The following is a 15,036-nucleotide window of genomic DNA, read 5'->3' as shown; positions in this document are numbered from 1 at the left end:
GTGCCCCAGTTTTCCTAAAACCCTTCCCCAAAGAAGTATAATGATAATATAATAATATATATATAGTATAATAATATATATGTATTATTTTAGGAAAAAACCCGGGTTTTCAAAATTATCTTCCCGTTTGTCAAATACCCCTCCATCTTCTCCCTCCCTCCCCTTTTTTTTTTAACAGCATAACAGCAGAAATATGGAGAATGAAGTCATCCTAGCATTTAAACAAGGTATGTACAAAATTTTCTTCCTCGATTATTCTGCCATATTTTCCCCTTTAAAATACACTTTAAATGTAATTATACTGCTAAAATGGTAGTTGCAGGAGTATCATTATAAAAATAAAAGCAGCTTAGTGGATATGATATTTAATTAATGTATAGAGGCATAAATGGTGTACAAAATCTTTGAATCTTGTGAATATAAGTTGCATTCCAATTTCTGAACTTAGAATAAAATATATGGTAACACACAAAAAATAATGTAATAATATTCACTAAGTCAGAACATTTTTTTCAGGTACAAATCTGTACTCTGTCTTATATTCAGCAGCCACCTGTGGCATGTGTAATTTGCACAGTTGGAAACATCATACAAAGGATGATTGTTTTGTTTTGTTTTCATGCTTTCTTGTGAATTTATTTATTTTAACTTGGGAAATAAAGTGCAGCTCATATTTAAAAAAAAATGGTCATATCCAAGAAGTTAAGACATGAATTTTTGCATTTCAAGACTTTTTAATTATTTATTTATTTTTATTCAGACATGTGATGTGAGTATTTTCACGTTCTCTTGCACTTTGGCTATGTCCTCTTCTCCCCTCCCTCCCACTATTATTGCAGTGATAAAGGAGGATTATGGTCTCTAAGTTGCTCCATTTATGATCTTATATTTTCAGTTCTGTCAACCATTGTACCAGAATCTCTTGCCTATTTCCTCTGTCTCACTTGTATTTATGTGAAATTCCTTTTGAATGTACAATAAGTAGAAGAATGAAAAATTTATACCTACCTACCTATCTATCTATCTATCTAGAACTTAATGGCTTGTCAGGGTTAGCAGCTTAACATTAATTCCATTTATATAAACTATGACTTGGTTCTTAATCCTATCTGTATAGTTACTGCATTTTTATTATATGTTTACTGGCAGGATGAAAAGCTGGAACGTTCCTTACATCCTAGATAAGATTCATATTCACTTTTTCCATTGAAATGGGATCATTTTCACTGATTCAGATGTGATTTTTGTATATATAATGAAATGAGCCCCATTGCTCAGTCAATAATGACAGTATGCTTTAGTTGGAATGACCAAGTATTGAATCCCATCTAGGATGTCAAGAACTTAAGAGCTTTTCAATCAAAGGCGAGTTAGTTTGTCTCATAAGAAGCTTCCAAAGAAAACACAATTGACAGGCATAATATGCTATTCAGATAGGATTAATTGCCTTATCAGAACATGATAAGGCAATTAATCCTATTTCTCAGATTCTATTTCTGAGAATCTAAGTTACTTGACTGACAGACCATTGAGCCAAATATATGTAAATGAGATGACATACACACAACCTTATGAAGTTAATATTTTTACAAAAAAAAAAAAAATATATGGAAGCTATTGTAGATGCTACTTTTCCATGATTGCTTTAACACTGTTAATACCTAATGAAAGATGAAGTGCTATAAAAGTGCAAAAATGTGCAAAACTGGGTGCTGATGCTAAGCAAGCAACCCACGAAAGATCGTGGAATTTGAACATGGTAGTGAATGAATGAATGAATGCACAGATGAAAAATAATTCTACTTAGAGTCCAAGTGAGTGATGAAACCATTTATTTGTGTTAACTGAGAAGGTTATTCTCTCCGAATATGACAAATGGTTCCACTTAAATTATAGCTGATAACAAACTTCTGAAACTGTCAATTTGCTTGTTGCTGCTTGCTCATTTTTGAATTTGATGTGCATGAAAAATGGGTTTATGTACAGCCACCAGATAATCAGATCATTCATCATCCAGTGAAATTTTATTACACACAGCAAAGCCCACCATTCATGAATAGATTTTGCTGTATGTCTGATGAGATGCAGTTAGTATCTTTTGAAAGTCTCTGTCCACCCAGTCATACTCAGCACAGCTTCAGTACATTTATGATGGCTGCTCCAGAAACAAAATATGACCCTTTTTAACGATTATATACAATTATTTCCTTATTTTATGTAAGTGAACACAATATAGTCTACTCTCACTATAGTAAATGCTGCTATAACAAACTATCAAAAATCTCTGACCAAAGCATGTGTAATACTGTGCTAAACAAAATTTATTATAGCAAATTATCCACTATAATGAACTACTCTTGTGGCCCTTACTACTCTTGTGTTTTTTTGAAGTATTTTTTTCTTTTTAAATTATTGACACGTCTAAGAAATATAGATAAAAATTTTACAACTACCATTGAAAATAGTTTGTGTTGTTAGCAAAAATATACATGTAATTATTTTCAGGTAAGTGAATGTTAAGTCCTGTTTTCTATTGAGAAGGATTCATTGTAACCCTTATGAACAAAACCCACCCAAACTTTTTTGTTTTAGTTGAGTATAAGCCAATGTGCTTTTTGCCTGTAGGAGTCATACCTTCAAGTGCCATCGAAGATCCTTCATTATGGAATGTTGCCATTCTTGTGGGTAACCATATCTTCCCTCCATGGTGCATATACTGTGGGTGTGCTAGGTGTGATGCACACCCAGGGAATAGCAATTTCACTGATATTATATTTTTGCATTTATTCCTGTTAAAGTCTCTACTAACTGTTTCCCTTCTTCACGTGATTCCTAAAATTAAACCCAATACTATTGCTTCATGAAGAGAACACTTTTCAACCTGTAATCATTGCATCACATTCACATGAATAGCTCAGATATGCAGTCACACCTTTGAACAGATGTAGAGATGGTGTGGTGGGTCAAATTCTTAATGTTCCAGTGATTTTAAACTACCCAGAAGGCAAGGGAGGGTGTGCACTGAGAAAATAGCACCAGTCTGTGATGAGTTATTGTGTCAACCAATCCAATTGAACATTGTCATGAGGTGCTCTTTTTGTTTTCTGAGTTTCATCTGTTTTGCTTGCGTGACGTTAACTGAGTATGTGAACTGACGTGTTTAGGACACTGTTTAATATATAATTTTCTATAAATAATTTATAGAAAACTATAAATTTCTGGCAGAAAACGGGAGTTTTTGTAGATTGTATGATTATAGTCGAAGGAAGCTGGAATTTGTGTATAAATAAAATGAGTTATTTCATCATTTCTTTGGTTTCAGTCTGGAAAAATAATAATTTCCCAAGTTATTGCTTTTTCTGATTTCTGTGCGTATTATATGGCTGTATTTAAAAATCATATCAAAATTCTAATTATCCATGTTTCACTCTAGTATTTGCCAAATGATCTAATCTCACTATGAAGCGGTACACAAGAAGCATAATAAAAACACTTTTTATATAAAAAGAAGCATAGTATTGTTCATCTCATCTTCCTTCCCCTCTTTTATCTTGTGGTGTCAAGGGTTTATTAATCATTGGACCTCAAACCGTTCACAGGATAAGGTGGTCAGCCCTATGCCCTGGTGTTACCTGTGTCTGTAGTGTTGAGTTCTCATGGCCGGTTTGCCTGCTTTGTGGGATGAAAAACCCCAGGATATACTGGGGAAAAACTCCCAAGACTGGCTAACTTGGCTGTTGCTGAGGAAAATCCTTCAGTTCCTCACATCACCGATGGGAATCGAACCTAGGACACTCCTTCCTGAGCCATATGGTTGCGAAGCACATAGCCACTAGGCTAACCACGTGGAATTATCTTGGTTTCCTTTTACTCATTACAAAATATGTTCATTATGAGACGCTTCAAACAACCTCATCAGAGGCACTGCTAATTCTCTTTCAAATTCTTTCAGTTATTCTGCTGCCATTGTTGGCCAAATGGTTAAAATACCTGTTCTCCAATCAAGACTGTAGGTTCAAATCATGCTTCAGGCATGGATGTTTGCACATAGGTGGTAGATGAATTTCATCACCAGCTTACTGAAGGTGTGAAGTGGTTTAAAAAAGTTCCATGTTTGATCTCTACAGCAGAGTTTCTGGATCATGTAAAAAACAAAAAATAGTAATAAAAATGTAACAATCTCTAAGCCTACCTATGGATAATGTACTATAGGTTTACAACATTTCATACATGGAAGTCGCATAAAAATCCCAATACTATGCCTTATTCCATTTAAAAAGATTGCACAAATCTTTTTAAAGATTTGTTGCACAGCACCTGCTTCAGATTCCAATCTATGCATTCCTCCTCGTCTGAAAGTTTATTGCTCCATAACCTGATTTGATACAATAGAACTACACACATTTGTAGATCAACAACATACATTTAAAGATATGATTTACATTTGAATAGGAAGTAGACACAGACCTCTGCTTAAATCAACTGACTATAAGACAGACATATATCATCTGTTAACTGTATATCTAGCTGGTCTGCCTGTTTTGTAGGGAAAAAAATCTCATTTACGAGAGAGAGAGAAACAACGATTACAGTCCAAAATCAGAAGTTAAAATAGGAACCTAAACATAAGATTATTTAACAAGATATATTATTAACAAGACAAACAAAGGCAAACTTACTGATATCTTTGCATCCAAAGCTGCCTTTGGTTCAGTATATAAGCTAATATCTATACTTGCATTAAGAAAACAGCACATGCACACCTCAAAAACAACAGGAGTGAATAAAATTTGTTGTGCATATGCATTATCAAATTTTGTTGTCTTATTAATCATGTAGGTCAGACAAACAGGAGAAATAAGGCAGCTGTGCCATATATACTAAAAAAATTCACTAACATAATTAACCTTTTAACTGCTGAGATACTAAGTATTGTTCATTTGACCTTTAATTATTTAAAATTATATTAATTCATAAAGTATTCAAAGTTATCCTACAATTAATTAATTGCATTGGACCAATTAAGATAAGCACAGATGTGCTATGCACTCTTAAACCTTTCATACATCAATAAAAATGCAATCATCGGTCAAATTGACATGAATTTTGTAGCATGAGTTGCATAAGCCACACAATAGCACACCCAACCTAAATGATCATGTGAAGCCACTGCTCCCCTTCAAGTCCCATTCAACTCAACTTAGAGGCAACTGCCATCTCCCCAATGCAGATAGTTCTTGGGGTGACCTTTATGACTGTATTGTAGTTGCTTTCCCTATTTATAATGGAAGATTTAAATGGGAGATAATGCTCATACTAACACCAGGGACTGGATTGTAGAACATGTACTTCACAATAATAATCTCTTCCTTTTAAATGCAGGAAGCAACACCTACTTCCACACATCTTGCTGAATATTCAATGCCATTGTCCTAACTCTCTGCTGACCCACTGTTTCTCTTCCCACTATTTGAGTGAGAAATTGATGACATGGAATGATCATTTTCGATGAAATCATCCACCCTTTTATCGGGGCAACTATGCATGCTATCTTGGATATCACAATGAAAAATAGAATCAGGCAACTGGCTCACCTTGTCTTAGCAGAATTTAATACTGCACCAGTTAGTATCATGGTTTAGTGAAAGGTGGAAAAACTATGTGGTATGCTTCCCACAGATTCCCCCCCTCCCACACACACACACAACAAACTTTCAAATGTGCTCAGGGTTGAGCATGCATCTGTTGTCCAAGCCAGAAAAGACTTAGATCCAATACATGTCTTTTATAACCAGCACCAGAGTGGTCTGGAATAAAATCTGAAAATGAAGGGCAGATATACTGTATGTCTGCTTTGAATCCTGGAATGCTATATATGTACAATTGCTGCCCAAAAACAGATACTCTTGGGGAGAAATTTGTCAAAGCATCAGCAATATTTATATTTCCCCCTCCCCTCAAGTTCCTGGTCCTACAAAAGTAGAAAAACATCATTCTATTCACTTCAAAGGTTGTGAAAGCTTACAATAAGCCATTCAATAGATCATCTGCTCTGCCTCTTTAACAGAATTTGTTGAGATTTTAAGTTCCTGGCTCATTTGAGCAATTGTTTTCATCTTTCCAAAGCTAAGCAAGGATCCAAAATTTCTTACAAAATATTGTCCAATAGCTCTGACTTGCAGTTGTCTGTGTATGATCCTGGAAAAACATAGTTAACTTGCATTTTTTATGGTCTCTTTTTCCCATGACATAATCTGGATTCCTAAAACATTCCGTGCTTAATCATTTTGTTAGAAGTGGAAGCATCTATTAGAGATTCTTTGCTTTAAAATAAGCACCTGGTATCAGTTACACGAATGCATATGATACAGTTTGGGGGTTCAGCATACTGAAAGACATATACGATTTTGGTTTTAGAGGAAATCTCCTTGCAAAAAGCTTTGATGTGACTCAAATCTCGGGTTTGAGTGGGAACCAAGCTCTTTTGATCTTTTTCTGAAAGGAAAAAATCCCAATGAGAGTTAGTTTCAAGTATCATACTGTTTGCAGTCAGTCTAAACTCCTGTGTAGATGACTTACATCTTTTCTCATTCTTTCAATATCAGGGACATAGACAATTTCAGCAAGTGTAGTAAACCACAGTTTTATTTAGGCAATTGCAGATGGTTTCAGATCTCCACTAAAGGCTATTTGTGTGTAATTTTGTTGCAAACACTCTTTTCTAATCCATAGCTGAGACTGGTAATAAAGATAATCTCATTTGTGATGGGGACAAAATTTTTAGGAGCTTGTATTCAGTTATATATGTAATTTTTTTAAAAAAATATTCCTACCTCACATCAGTTGTGTGGTATGTTCTAGAAAGCAATAAATATCCTTCATGCCCTGTCTTCCACCTTCTAGGATATGGATTGATGTTCTTCACTCAGTCTTTACCATGCACTTATCTGATCAGGACATCATTATGGATCCCATCTCCCATCAAATTGCTTGATGGTGGATAGGATCCAACTACCAAGGCACATTCTGTTCCTAGTCTTTACATCTAAGCATGTGAACCCCACGCTTGTTTCATTGACAGTATCTTTGCAATCATCATCATTCTCAGTGATTGTTCATCCACTGCTGGATGAAGGCCTTTCCAAGATTACTCCAAAACTGTCTGTCCATGGCTCTCCTTTCCCATGTCATGTTGGAGGCTTAATGGATATTTTTACAACACTTAAAAAGAATTAAAATAGACTTTAATGCTTCCTATATTTCGTCCTAGTCACTAGGACATCTACGGGGATTACAAAAAAATTAATGTAACATATGCACAAATAACAAACAATACTAAGCCCAACCACGTGGGTGACACTAAAGTCCTATCTAGGTAGAGCGCCCTCTAAGGGCAGTAGCAGGTGGCCTGGAATGTAAGGTGGGAACTCTGGTGATGAGTGTTTCCTGTTTGTGTTCTCTATTTGGCCTCATGGCCCAGACACGTTAGACTCCTTCCTCAGTCATCTCAATAGTCTACATCCAAGAATCCAGTTCACTATGGAAAAGGAAAAGAACAATTGTTTACCCTTCCTAGACACCTTAGTCACACGCCTGCCTAATGATACACTTACCTTCACCGTATACAGAAAACCCACACACACAGGCAGATGCATTCACAAACTCTCCCACCACCACCCCTCTCAACAATATGGCATTATTAAAACTCTTACCAAGAGAGCCCACAATCTTTGTTCCAGTGGAACCGCCCTCACTAATGAGCTTAACCACATACACAGCACTTTCCTCTCCAATGGCTACAGCGATCACAGTATCAAAAAAATAATCAACTCCTCCCCCATTCCCCTTCCTTCTCGTCAACAAGATTTTAAAAATGCCATCACCATACCCTACATCCGTGGCACATCTGAAAAAATAGCCAAGATACTAAAACAATACAATCTACACACAGCATACAAGCCCCACCGCAAACTGGCTACCCTTATCCGTTCTACGAAAGATCAGCTCCCTCCTCTCTCTCTGCCTGGAGTTTACAAAGTACCCTGTTCCTGTAAGCTGGCGTACTTCGGACAGACAGGCAGATCAGCATCCATCCGTCTAGAGGAACACAAGTCTTACATCTTCAAATACAACTATGGCCATTCAGGCTTGGCTGACCATGTTTTGAACACCACCCACAGAGTAGCATGGAAGAAAACCACCATGCTCCACCACAGCAAATTCAAGAAAGAGAGACTTTTCTTAGAAGCAGCAGCTCTCAAAAACCAACCAAATCTCAATAAATATGGGTGCATTAAGCTTCCGAAGATTTGGGAAACACTCATCACCAGAGTTCCCACCTTACATTCCAGGCCACCTGCTACTGCCCTTAGAGGGCGCTCTACCTAGATAGGACTTTAGTGTCACCCACGTGGTTGGGCTTAGTATTGTTTGTTATTTGTGCATATGTTACATTAATTTTTTTGTAATCCCTGTAGATGTCCTAGTGACTAGGACGAAATATAGGAAGCATTAAAGTCTATTTTAATTCTTTTTAAGTGTTGTAAAAATATCCATTAAGCCTCCAACATGATGTCCTCACAGCACTTAAGCCTCTACACACGCTTTCCCATGTCATTCCTGCAAATCTGATATTGTCAATCCACCGTGATTTAGGTCGGCGTTGTGGTCGTTTTTCCTCTTGTGGAATCCAATCCAGTACTTCTTTTGTCCATCGTCGACCTTGTCTTCAGCCCACTGCCATTTTGGTTTGGTTTTTTATCCATGTATTCCTTTTGTGATCTGCTTGTGATACCAAGCATACTTCTTTCCATACTAAATTGTGTTATTCTTAATTTCTGAATTTCCTTTGCATTTAGTGTCTATGTTTCACAGCCATATGTCAATGTAGGAAGAACACACTGGTTAAAAACTTTTCTCTTCAGGCATAATGGTAGTTGGCTTTTGAATATTGAATGCAATTTTCCAAATGCTTCTCACCCAAGCATCATGCGCCTTTTAATTTCGTCCATGATATTTTGCTCCATTGATATCTGTTCCTAAGTATATGTAATGATCTACTTCTTTAATTTCCTCATTATTGATTTTTATTATTTCTAGTTGGACATAGCAATTGAACATAACTTGGGTCTTCTTTAGGTCAGCTGTTTTGCTAGCAATTTGGAGTTCATGGATACAAGTTTGTAATTCATGCACAGTTGAAGTAAAGATAACTATGTCATCTGCAAAGCGTAAATCGCTTAAATGTCTTCCATTTATCTTCAGACATTTCCCTTCCCAATCAAGAAGTTTGAATATTTCTTCTAGGCACACTGTGAATAATTTCGGATATACTGTGTCATGTCATCCTGTCTTATTCCTCTCTGTATTTCCACAGTAGAGATGTTCCTATTGAAATGAATTGCTGCTGTGGCATTGGTGTTTGCTGATTTGATGGTCCTGATGTATGGCTCCTCCGCTTGTTGGTTTCGTAATGCTTTAAATATTGCACAAGTTTCAAGTGAATCAAAGGCTTTCTCATAGTCATTAAAACCAAGACATAGTGGTATTTGATATTCATTACACTGTTCAATAAACTGCTGTACAACTTGAATATGGTCGATTGTACTAAATCCCCTTCGAAAGCCTACCTGTTCCTTTGGTTGTGCTAGGTCTGGAGTCACACAAAGCCTATGAGTTAAGACTTTTGTAAACACTTTGTAAACCACTGATAGGTTGGTAGTTCATCAAGTCTTCTACCTCACCTTTTTTATGTATCAGAATATGCAATCAAAATAAATACAGTAAATAAAAATCTTCCTAGTTCATCCCACATGGGCAGATATTTTTTATGCATTGGGAAAACATAATATCCTACAGACTGCCACATTCCCCTTGGGCTGCACATAAAAGAGCTAATACAAGCTCTAGACATTACATTAGTATAGACAATATTGCACAAGTTCCTCTTAACATATATTGCCTCTTGGCAACTGCATTCTGTCATACAGCTTCTTCATGCAAGTTAGGGTAACATTCCACCTCTCCCTCTGCAGCAGTTCTTTCCAATGCACAGAGCAGAATACTCTGATTTTGTTCTAATCCCATACAGATGGCTCAATCATTGTTTAGGATCTTCTGTTATCTTTCCAGGCAGCATAATATCTAATCAGATCCAATGGGAATTTAGCATATAAACTACTTAAACTGTGCCATGGAGCTTGCATTGCATTATATAAAGGTGAAATGTTACTAGAGGTGCATCATTTGCACAAACTGCAGGCTTTAAAAAGTCTGATATGCCTTTCAAACAATGTGTTCTCAGATTCAACATATCTTCCATCGAATCTGTAGGCAACACTTCAACATCCCCTTGCATTGGATTCCAAATCATGCTGGGACCAAGGGAAATTAAACTTGCAACACTGTAACTAGGTCAGCTCATTTCCTAAGATATCATGGAAGATATAACATTTGATAGAAGATATAACATATCTTCCATCAAATCTGTAGGCAACACTTCAACATCCCCTTGCATTGGATTCCAAATCATGCTGGGACCAAGGGAAATTAAACTTGCAACACTGCAACTAGGTCAGCTCATTTCCTAAGATATCATCATCATCATCTGCCCTATACAGATTACAGACAGATTATAAGATAAGTTACTACTTCTCTGCACAGTTAGCTAAGTGGCTGGGGAAGGGGTGTCCTAGGTTTGATTCCCATCAACGATGTGAGGAATCTGAGGATCTTCCTCAGCCATAACCAAGTTAGCCAGTCTTAGGCATGGACAGCAGTTTTTTTCCCCCAGTTTATCTGGGGTTTTTCATCCCGCAAGCAGGCAAACTGGCCCCGTGAACACACAGACTACAGTCAAAAAATACATAATTAATCCCTCATTAGGAGGGCTGAGCCAGTCCTGAGGGGCGGTCAAGGAACAGGAGGATCCCCACAAATGAATAAATAAAAGTTACTATTCCAGTGGTAAACATCATGGCATAGAGAGAACAACAACAAGTTATACTAGATTAAACCTGAAATTAAGCTTCGGCCATTTCTGCACAGGGTTCACAGATTGGAAGTTGTTCTTGTTCAGCATGGTGTAGGTCACATTCATGTCACACCCCTTCCTCTTTAGGAATGATGATATATCCGAGTTGGTCATTTGTTCTAAGCATTCATCATATTTTAATCAACTGCCCTCATTATTTTAATGAGCATAGTCATATTTTATTGCTTTTAGTAATTTCCTTGAGCTCTAAACGCTTGGTAATATTTTATCTGACTCGACATCTCACATATTAAAGTTTAATGGAATGAAAACAGCACAAAGAAAGAATTAAACACAGGTTTAATATTTCCAGTATTTCATTTGTCACAAAGACATCACTCCTCTTTTCTTCAGCCATTTTTTTTTCATATAAAAAAGATACTTATTAATTGGCTTATATTTACTGGATTTCAAACCAGCATCTTCAGAGCATAAAACAGCATGTTATAGTTTATGTGCAACAATGAGTAAGTGAAACAATTCGAATTGTAACAGATAAAAGATCTAAAGTCTTAATTTGGTGCCCTGTAATGTAAAAAAAAAAAAAAAAAGTATTACTATGTAGGAGTTGATCTTAGAATAATAGTCTGCCAAATTTTTGGCAAATTAATGCAGCCATACTTGTTCAGGTTAGGAGGATGCTTCATAGCCATGGCTGAAGTCTAAAAATAATCTTTCTGATCTCTGATGACTTCTGGTTTTCTTCCATCTAATCCTGTGTGAAAGGGTGTCCAAAGTGTGGTCTGCCAGTCCTGACTTGCCATAATAATGTAGTGAATGTGTTTGTTCTCCAAGTCAGATGTTAACTGATCTTCCTATCTACCAAGTCACAAGGAACTTCATACACTCCAAGATATGGTAGATGATTGAGTTTATCCTTAGGAGAGTGGATCAGAGTTGCTAATTTAATGTAAGGTTTGAATGTGGTGTTGAAAGCCACATTCATGTTTTATTAGTACTTGGGCTATCTTTTCTGGTGTACTGCTGACATTGGAATAGTGATGTTTTGTTCTTGTATGTTAGAGGAGGGGAAAAGTAATGGGGCTATGTAGTATTTATCTGTTTTGTAGGAATTGTAGCCATTGACCAAGAAAATATGGTGCAGATATTTTAGTTCTGTGGAAAGAGCTATATCATTAGAACAGATCACTCTGGCTCTGTAAGCATTTTTAAAATACCATAGTGTTGGGCTAGATGATGATGTGATTGTTTATGTAGATATATTCCTGTATGTGTTGGCTTTCTGTAAATGGAAAAAAAGATAATGATCTATTTGAAAAGCAGGTGACTAATGTGTCATGAAAAGGCAAACAGCTATTAGATTATTTTTCTACTGTGAAGTGAATTTTAGGGTTGGCTGTTTAGGTAAGTAGCAAAAGCATCCAAAGTGTCTTGTCCATGGGGTCAAATGACAAATGAATTGTCAACAAAGTGTAACCATGCTAGGGGCTTGTATTGTAGCCGTGGTAAGTATTTTGTTTTCAAAGTGTTAAATGTAAAAGTTAAAGGGTGGATGGGGGGGGGGGGACCATAGCAGTACCATTGATCTGTTTGTAGATTTTTCCTCCTTGTGTAAAATAACTTGCATACATTGTAAATTTGGGTAATTCAAATATATCGGGGGGGGGGGGGGGGGATGCCTATTAGTGGTACATTAGTAAATAAAAAAAGTGACATCGAAACTAACCATTATGTCTGAATTTTTAAGGATATGATTTTTAACTAATGATTTGAAATAATAGGCTGAATTGTTTATAGAAGTAGAGGAGTTGCCAGTAAGGAGGGGGGGGGGGGGGGTTAAGAGACTTAACTGTTGTAAAGTTTATAAGTAGGACTATCTATGCTATCAACTATAGGACATAGGGGAAATATCAGATTTGTGGATTTTAGGTACTCCATAAACACAGGGTAGTTTAACAAGAATTGGTTTTATTTTGTTGATAATTTCTTTGGTCTAATAAGTCACTTTTTTCAATGATTTGCAGACTTTTTTCCTTTGAGAAATAATGGGATCTCGATCTATAATTTGGCAAGTTGAACTGTCACATAAAAGATCTTGCTTTTTTTTTTTTTACTGTAATCCACTTGATTCTTAATAACAGTTGCATTATCCTTATCAGCTTTAGTAATGACAGTATTTTAATTCTTATATAACATTTTTAAGGTAGCTATTTCATTCTGTGGTATATTACTTTTTGGTGGTTTAGCCTTTTTTAGAATGCTTGCTATGAATGTGGAAGATTGTAGATGCCCTTCGACATTCATCATGATATTTCTAGTTTTGGTACTTGTTTGGATGTAATGGCAATGTTATGATCCACACTGAGAGCGTTCTTAGCTGCTTCTGTAAGCACCTGTAACAATAAATTTATAACCAACCATGTGATCTCATTGAAGTTGCAGTTGGAATGTTGTACATTGGTGCTGTTGTAGTACAGTCATACCCCGACTTACGTTATGCAGTTATGCATAATGTAAGTCGGGGTATGACTTACATTCCTGTCCCACTTCACGCCTCACCACTAGTCGTATCTTTCAGGCGCTGGCCGCATTTGCCAGTGTTGCACATGCTGTGAACAAGCACTGACATGTTTCGTGCAGTCTCCATTCATACGCGATTTTTATAGTCTACAAACCTTGCGATTGTTTAATGTTATGTTCTTGATAAAAATTTTATCACATAAAAAATAACAATGTCATCCAAAAGAAGCAAGTCTGATTCTTCTACTGCTAGCAAGAAAAGAAAAACATTGACTTTGGTAACAAAACTCAACGTTATTAATGATTTTTAAGGCGGAATGAAAATTTGTGAGCTAGCAAAGAAGTTCAATCTACAGGAATCCACAGTAAGAACAATCATAAAAGAAAGGTTTACAGATTTTGGAAGACATAGATTCTAACGAGGAATGAATTGTAGCCACAAGGCAAGGAATAAAAAAATCATTAGCTTGCTATGAAGAAATTTTGCGTTACAAGTAAAAAAAAAATACAGTCAGGCGAATCTATTAGATTTTATGAAACCATCGACATCAAAATAACTTTCTTTTTCTTTATGTACGAAAACTACAATTATGATTATGTTTCTTAAAAAATATAGGTGTTTTTGTAAACCTTTCGTCCCACTTGTATGTTTGTATATATAAATTACATGCAAAATTATACCCGGAGTTACGCGAATTCGACTTGTGCACTTTTTGTTGGTCCCACCTACCGCGTAACTTTGGGGTTTTACTGTATTTCAAATTTCTTCAAGTGCCTGCTTTTAACTTTTGTGGATTCCTTTTTTGTCAAAACATCTTTTTAAAAAAAAATAGTTCATTTGGTGGTGTCCATACCATTAATAAGTTATGAATAATATTCAACACCCAAGCTTCACTATTAGATTCCATCTTTGGGTTACCAATCAGATATCACCTTTTCCCATTTTTTATTATTTCTTGCAACATTACCTTGTCCATACCACTTGGATCCAAAGAAACCTAACCAGAATGAATTCCATGTATAACTTCTTCAGAGCCTCCCTCTGTTGTGATCTTTTGTAGTAAGTTACTATATCAGTTTCCCAGCATTTGTCTGTACTGGATTTTTGGTTATATATTTATTGTACATCCTTGTGTTCATATTTAATCTTTTCCACATTGATTATTTTTTGAAATTCCTGAGTTGTCTAAAAGAATATTGTCATCAGCAAATTGTGTTGTTTGTAAGCATCATTACAATTCTTATGGTATTCCTGATGGTCTCCATGACAGATGAAATATTGGAACCATTAAACTTGTATTTAATTCTTTGTACTGTTTTCACTCTTGAGCTTTAACTCCCAAAGCCTAAATACACAGAAGTTGTACCACATTCATCAATTTTTACAGAAATCAGTTATATACAAGATTATGCGACTTGTTATAACAATTTTATCTTTATATTATTGCATCATATGTTATATTTTATATATTATTTGCAGTTGAATTTTAATTTTCTGAACCTTGACTTAGCACATTATAACC

The 15,036-nt window shown here is 35.9% G+C and overlaps 1 protein-coding gene across 1 annotated transcript in view; it reads left to right on the top strand.

Annotated features, from left to right (window-relative positions):
* Positions 1-15,036, top strand: part of LOC150100629 (ubiquitin carboxyl-terminal hydrolase 3-like) — a 301,152-nt gene that overhangs the window by 276,079 nt on the left and 10,037 nt on the right. The window lies entirely within an intron of this gene.

This window comes from Typopeltis vanoorti, chromosome 12, assembly GCF_054136105.1.
Source record: "Typopeltis vanoorti isolate ZY-2024b chromosome 12, IOZ_Tvanoo_1.0, whole genome shotgun sequence".
Lineage (NCBI taxonomy): Eukaryota > Metazoa > Arthropoda > Arachnida > Uropygi > Thelyphonidae > Typopeltis > Typopeltis vanoorti.
The sequence above is the reverse complement of the archived record's forward strand: the minus strand, read 5'-3'. Positions and strand labels throughout refer to the sequence as shown.